Source organism: Rhipicephalus microplus, unplaced genomic scaffold (assembly GCF_043290135.1).
Source record: "Rhipicephalus microplus isolate Deutch F79 unplaced genomic scaffold, USDA_Rmic scaffold_27, whole genome shotgun sequence".
NCBI classification, from domain to species: domain Eukaryota; kingdom Metazoa; phylum Arthropoda; class Arachnida; order Ixodida; family Ixodidae; genus Rhipicephalus; species Rhipicephalus microplus.
In genome coordinates, this window is record NW_027464600.1 from 170,850 (window position 1) to 176,849 (window position 6,000).

Sequence of the window (6,000 nt, forward strand, 5' to 3'; positions counted from 1 at the left end):
CAACGGAAAAGGAGTGTCTGGCCGTCGTTTGGGCAGTTGCGAAGTTCCGCCCGTACTTATATGGCCGCGCTTTCCAAGTCGTAAGCGACCATCACTCTCTTTGTTGGTTGACCAACATGAAAGACCCATCTGGACGTTTAGCACGATGGAGCTTACGGCTCCAAGAGTACGACATGGCCGTAGTTTACAAGTGCGGAAGGCAACACTTAGACGCCGACTGCTTGTCAAGGTCACCGATTGAATCACCGGCTAAAGAGGATGATGATTTCCCAGGTTTTTTAGGAGTTGTTGATGCAGCTATCATTTCTCGGCAACAACAAGATGATCGGGAGCTCAACTCGCTTGTAGAATTCTTGAACGGACGAGCCGCCAATGCACCAAGAGTGTTTTCGAAGAACTTATCGTCATTCTGTTTACGGGACGGAATTCTGTACAAAAAGAACTTTTCATCAACAGGTAGAAGCTATCTGCTGGTAGTTCCTGGAGCTCTCCGCAGCGAAATTTTACAAGCCTGCCATGACGAAGCCACTGCGGGCCACCTCGGTTTCACAAGAACACTGACACGCATCAAAGAAAAATATTACTGGCCAAGAATCGCAGCAGAGGTTAAACATTACGTCCGAACATGCATTGACTGTCAGCGGCGCAAGGTACCACCTGTCAAACCCGCTGGGCTATTACATCCTGTGGCCGTGCCAGAAACCCCATTTTCTCAAATCGGAATGGATCGGCTGGGCCCATTCCCAACATCGGACAGCGGCAACAAGTGGGTCATAGTGGCGACAGACTACCTCACCCGATACGCGGAGACCAAGGCAATCGCGAGTGGCACTGCAGCTGAAGCGGCTCAGTTCTTCATTGAGAACATTGTTCTGAGACATGGTGCTCCAGCTGTCGTCATAACAGACAAAGGTACCGCGTTTACAGCCGAGCTTTTGCGCACTGTGCTTACGCTCAGTGGCACAGCGCATAGGAAGACGACAGCTTACCACCCACAAACTAATGGGCTTACAGAAAGACTTAACAAGACAATCGCTGACATGCTTTGCATGTACGTCGACGTAGAACACAAGAATTGGGACCGAATATTGCCGTACATCACATTCGCGTATAATACGGCGCGCCAGGAAACAACAAAAATGACGCCGTTCGCACTAATTCATGGCAGAGAAGTTACGACAATGCTTGACGCCATGCTGCCTTACTATTGCAATGATTCAGAGACAGACGCCGCAGACTTCACTGAGCGCGCCGAAGAAGCAAGGCAGCTTGCCCGCGTCAGAATAATGAACCAGCAGCAACTTGACGCCCAAAGGTACAACCTTCACCATCGATTCGTCATTTATCAACCAGGAGATAGAGTCTGGGTTTGGTTTCTTGTACGACGACGAGGCCTCTCAGAGAAACTTCTACGCCGATACTTCGGACCCTACAAGGTTCTGCGTCGTCTTAGCGACGTGACGTACGAAGTCGTGCCCGACGCCTCCTCTTGTTCAAAACGTCGCCAGCATCTGCCTGAGACAGTGCACGTGGTCCGCATGAAACTTTACCACTCTCAGTGATGTAAATACTCGATGGCCGCATCTCTACCTGTTGAGCGTCGGGACGACGCTCACTCTGGCGGGAGGGTAATGCCGCGTGCATAGCTGCATTTAGCGACGACAACGAAGAACGCGGATTTGCTCGAGAGGCGCAGCGCAGCAGAGTGAAGAAGACGACAATCTTAGCGGCCTTCTCTGAGAGCGTCTCTACAAGTCCTACTGTCCGTGTTTTTAAATAAACCCCCTGTCATTTATAACCCGCGACAATAAATGCCTCATCCACCGGGGACGTTTGGCGCAAGTTGGCTATATGAAACTCGGTAAAACGAAACCGCTAAACAGTGATGAGTACGTACATTTCCCACGATGCGGGTCGGCGCCTACATCGTCGAGAGTTTCACCGGAGTCCATGCAAGCCTTCGGCGTTTCGCTCGATAGGGCAGCCAAGGGAGACAGCGATGGCTTACGCCGCGTCACCCTTTGAACGTTTGTTAGGTCGGCGTCCCTTCAGACGGAAAGATAGAGTGTGTTAGCATAGAGAAACAAAAAAAGGTTAAGAGTGGACACTCCCGTAGACCCCAGCGGCCCAATCGACCCTAGCACACCTGGTGGTTGGTGAGAGCAAGTGGCGTGCGCTTCCTGTTTCGGTTTCACTGGCGCAAATTTTGAATTACTTTGCGTAACCGACGTTTGGCTATGACGAAAGCTCATGATTTTAGACCACTTTTCATCGCCCAAATGGATAGTTTTTGTAGGTCGTTTTGATTTAGCGATTCCCTGTTTTGTTTTGTTCAGTGGTTTGTGCGAATTGGTCGTGACGTAGTCTTTATTTCGATTAAGTTTTAATAAAAAGAGATGCAGGTAATGATAATTCACTACGGTTTTCTTCATCGCGCTTGTGTTTTTCTTTTGGAACAAGTGATCAATGTATATATCAGTCAAAGAGAGAGAGTATCTGCAATGTTTTATTCAAAGGCAATGTAGAGTCTGAGAATATAAAAAGCACAATATGACAAAGGTAGACAACAAATGCACCTCGCCGCACAAATAAATTGTAACAAATATTGTAACAAATACAAAGAGAACACAGACAACGCACACATCGCTAGAGTTGGCAGAATCCGAAAAGCTGGTGAAGTATGACACACCGGGCCAGTGGGTAAGTGAGGATCTATGTAAAAAAAACAGCGCACAATGCTGATGAAGAAGGAAAAAGTGACATATACACAGCAATGAAGTCGCGAATCACGCCTCCTCGGTGACGTGCGGTCGGATAACTCCAAGGGCCTTTGAAGTCGATGACGGTGCTTGGTGAGGCTGTCTCCGCAGTGTTTTGATAGTTTTCCGCTGTGCTGCTACTTTGACTTGCAGATGTTTAATGGTTTGCTTGTACTTCATTGATGGAGAAATTGTCGCTGGCACACAGAAACGCACTGCAATAAACAAAAAATGAATGTAAAAGCGAAGAACAACTAATCCCATACGAGCAGTTTCCACGCTCTTTCAGACCCAAGGTGCACAACTTTTTGCGGTGCAAAGTTTTTCGATTCCACTACCTAAAAACAAACCATTCACAATGTTGACAATGCACAAAAAAATGAAAATCACTGAGAGCCCACCCTTACATTTTGTAAGTGCACACGTAGTGTCCTTTTGAGGATAGTTTTCTCAGAATGTCCTAAACATAAAATAGCACAATAAAAACAGCTGCAATAAAAGCATAGTCACCATTTTCTCTAGGGCACTCAGGCGTGGAGCTGTTGGCGGAGACGTCTTCTGGAGGGTCTTGTGAAGCTTGTTCAGTGCCTCGGACAGTGCTGTCGGAACAATCTTGCGAGCGGCCTGCGGAAGTCTCTATATCAATCCACTCTGGTGTTGAAGTGAACATACAACTTACCGGTCACACAAGTTCCTTTTGTGACAGCTGAACGACTGGTTAAGGTTTTCTCCGGCAAGACGAAGTCAGCAGAAATTCTTTCACCAGCTACAAGGGAGCTGCCACCTGCAGAGGTTTCTTCAACAGTCAATTTGGGTAAAAAAAAAGAAATCGCGACACTGAACGCACCCTGCTCATCGGGGCACCTCAATGTGTGGGAGCCGCTTTTTGAAGCCTCTACCGCAGGTCCTGAAGAAATGAAATTACGACAATGTGTCAGTAAGAGGCTTAAAATAACACAAACTGAAGCTCATCCGCACCTTGCAGTTCAGCTTCTGCAGCCATGTCACAGTCACTACTTGAAGTGACGCTCAGAGAACCTGCATATATGTGCAGTTGGTACAAGTTACAAAGCTTGTAGCATGGGGAAACTTAAACAGCTCTTTCAAACGCATAAATTGGTCGAACGTGGAAGAAAAGAGAAGGCACCAACTAGGAAACAAGTAATTTGTGATTTTTGGAATTATCAACAGTGGCAGCTTTCACTGATGAAAGGTATACGTACATGTGCACTCAGGCTTGAAGATAACGTGAAATAGCCCTTTAAAGTCTTTTAAAACAAGTTGCGCAGGTCAAGAGCATCAAAAAACGACAGAAATGTAAAGCTGCTGTTAGGAAGGTAATTGCCCACAATTCACAAAATTTAGGACTTTCCAAGTGTTACTTGTATAGTGAGGTTTCTCCATCGGCTACAAAGGTCTTCGCGGTTAACTGTCACCACTGATTCAATACAAGTGGCTGCTATTGCACATATTTGAGTTTCATTCAATCACTTACATGGTGCAGCTGGTTGCACACTGGGAACAGCCATTCTTGTAAGCCTTGTGGGCCCAGGGTTCATGAAACTTTGAGCAGTAAAATGGTCGCTACAAACCCTGTACGTTGCGTACAATAGGCTGGCCGGCTTACTAAGGAGATCATCGCGTCCAGCATACTGCATCCATGCTTTCATCCTGCATTGGCAATGAACTATCAGCTGAAAGGGGAAGTGCTTGAATAGTGATTTTTTATTGTTACCCTCACTGAGCAAGTATGAACAGTAAGCCTAAAGACATGCAAACCATACAAAAGCCTTAACACACCTGCCGTCCCGTGGTATGCGGAAGAAACTCGTCGCAGGCTTCTTGTGGGTTCTGCCATTGTTGAAGCACCACTATACACAGCAGTAGCTGCCGTAGCTTGGACCGCCGGACGGCATGGCATCAGCGTTGTCTGAAAATGTTAGTAAGTGGATGCTTCGCTGTCAAATTACGAAAAAGATATGTGCACGTCATAAGTGTACCAGCAAGCCCTTTGAATGATTAGCTAGTCGATGCACAATACAAAACCAGTGACACATCTCTGACCCATAAAACTCTGACTTACAAAGATAGACGTCAAGACCACGTACAAAGATCTTCAGAAGTTTCCAGGCCGCTATCCCTTGTAATGCAATGGTATCGCGGCCTGGGAACATTAGAACTCCTTCGTGCGCACGCAGTATCAGCAGTAAATTGGGAAGAAAAATCGTAGTTGAAATTTGTGCGGTAAAATTATATTGGAAACGTCAAAAAAAATTGTGGGCAGCTTGCACTAGTGGCACAAGGCTAGCGAAGAAACGAAGATGATGGCCACTTGGCTAGTCCAGATTTGCCTCCAGCACACCAAGAATTATTCGTGTTCCGAGCCTTCGGGAAACGCGTCGTGAAGCATGCGAGGCCCAGCGAACGCTTCTCAATATTTTGCACCGAGCCTATGACCTAGCTGCCTAGCTATGCTCAGCGCACAGACGCTCGCGTCCGTGGCAGACGCAGCACGCGTCGCCTCGGCTTGACGCCGTGCCGCCTTTGCTATACTGCATACGTTGCACAATGTTCCCGTCTAGCCGCCGCATAGAGCCGCAAACTTTCTCTTTAGTGAACCTCCCCGTCCTTACAAGCTTCAGAAAAAGGTTACATATGCGTGAATGAGACGCCACGTAAGAAACAAACTCGCACACACGAAGCGCAACGTGTGTGTGTGCATATTTCTATGTTTGTTGCATGGTGTCTTATTCGCGCAGGTGTAACCGTTTTCTGAAAAAATGACCCAACAAGCCCAACAACTTGTCATTCAACAAGCTTCGCTTGAAAACATGCCTCACCTGTTATCTCACGCACGAAAACGCGCCGACGCAGCCGACGTTGACGAAAGCGACGAAAGTTTCCCGCTGTCAGTCATGCATGGGCTTGTCGCTGGGTGGATGGTGTTTATGACAGTACGGCTGAAGAAAAATAATCGCGTAAGGTGTGTTGAATAAATTGTTTTTATGTATAAAGAACATACCAGATTTGGGCGTATAATTATTATTTTGTAAAAACAATTCTGTTGCATTGATTATAACTGTTTTTTTTTGCGCTTGCGTCCTCTGACGTTTGGTGAGAGCACTAGTTCGTTACGTAGTCGTGACGCACTTCCTGAGGCCAGGTTTCGCGGAGTGTCCTCTCTTGTCTTTTCCTTTCTCTATGGTGTTAGCGTCTATTGCTCTTTTTTAAATTCTCCCCT

General features: G+C 46.9%; 1 long non-coding RNA gene across 1 annotated transcript; it reads right to left on the bottom strand.

Annotated features, from left to right (window-relative positions):
• Positions 1–2,770: 2,770 nt before the first annotated feature.
• Positions 2,771–4,528, bottom strand: LOC142786667 (uncharacterized). The gene is made up of 4 exons (XR_012889109.1): positions 4,255–4,528; positions 3,607–3,666; positions 3,270–3,543; positions 2,771–2,974 (listed from the first exon to the last, which is right to left on the bottom strand). It is a non-coding gene; the product is annotated as an uncharacterized LOC142786667 (long non-coding RNA).
• Between the last annotated feature and the right edge of the window lie 1,472 nt (positions 4,529–6,000).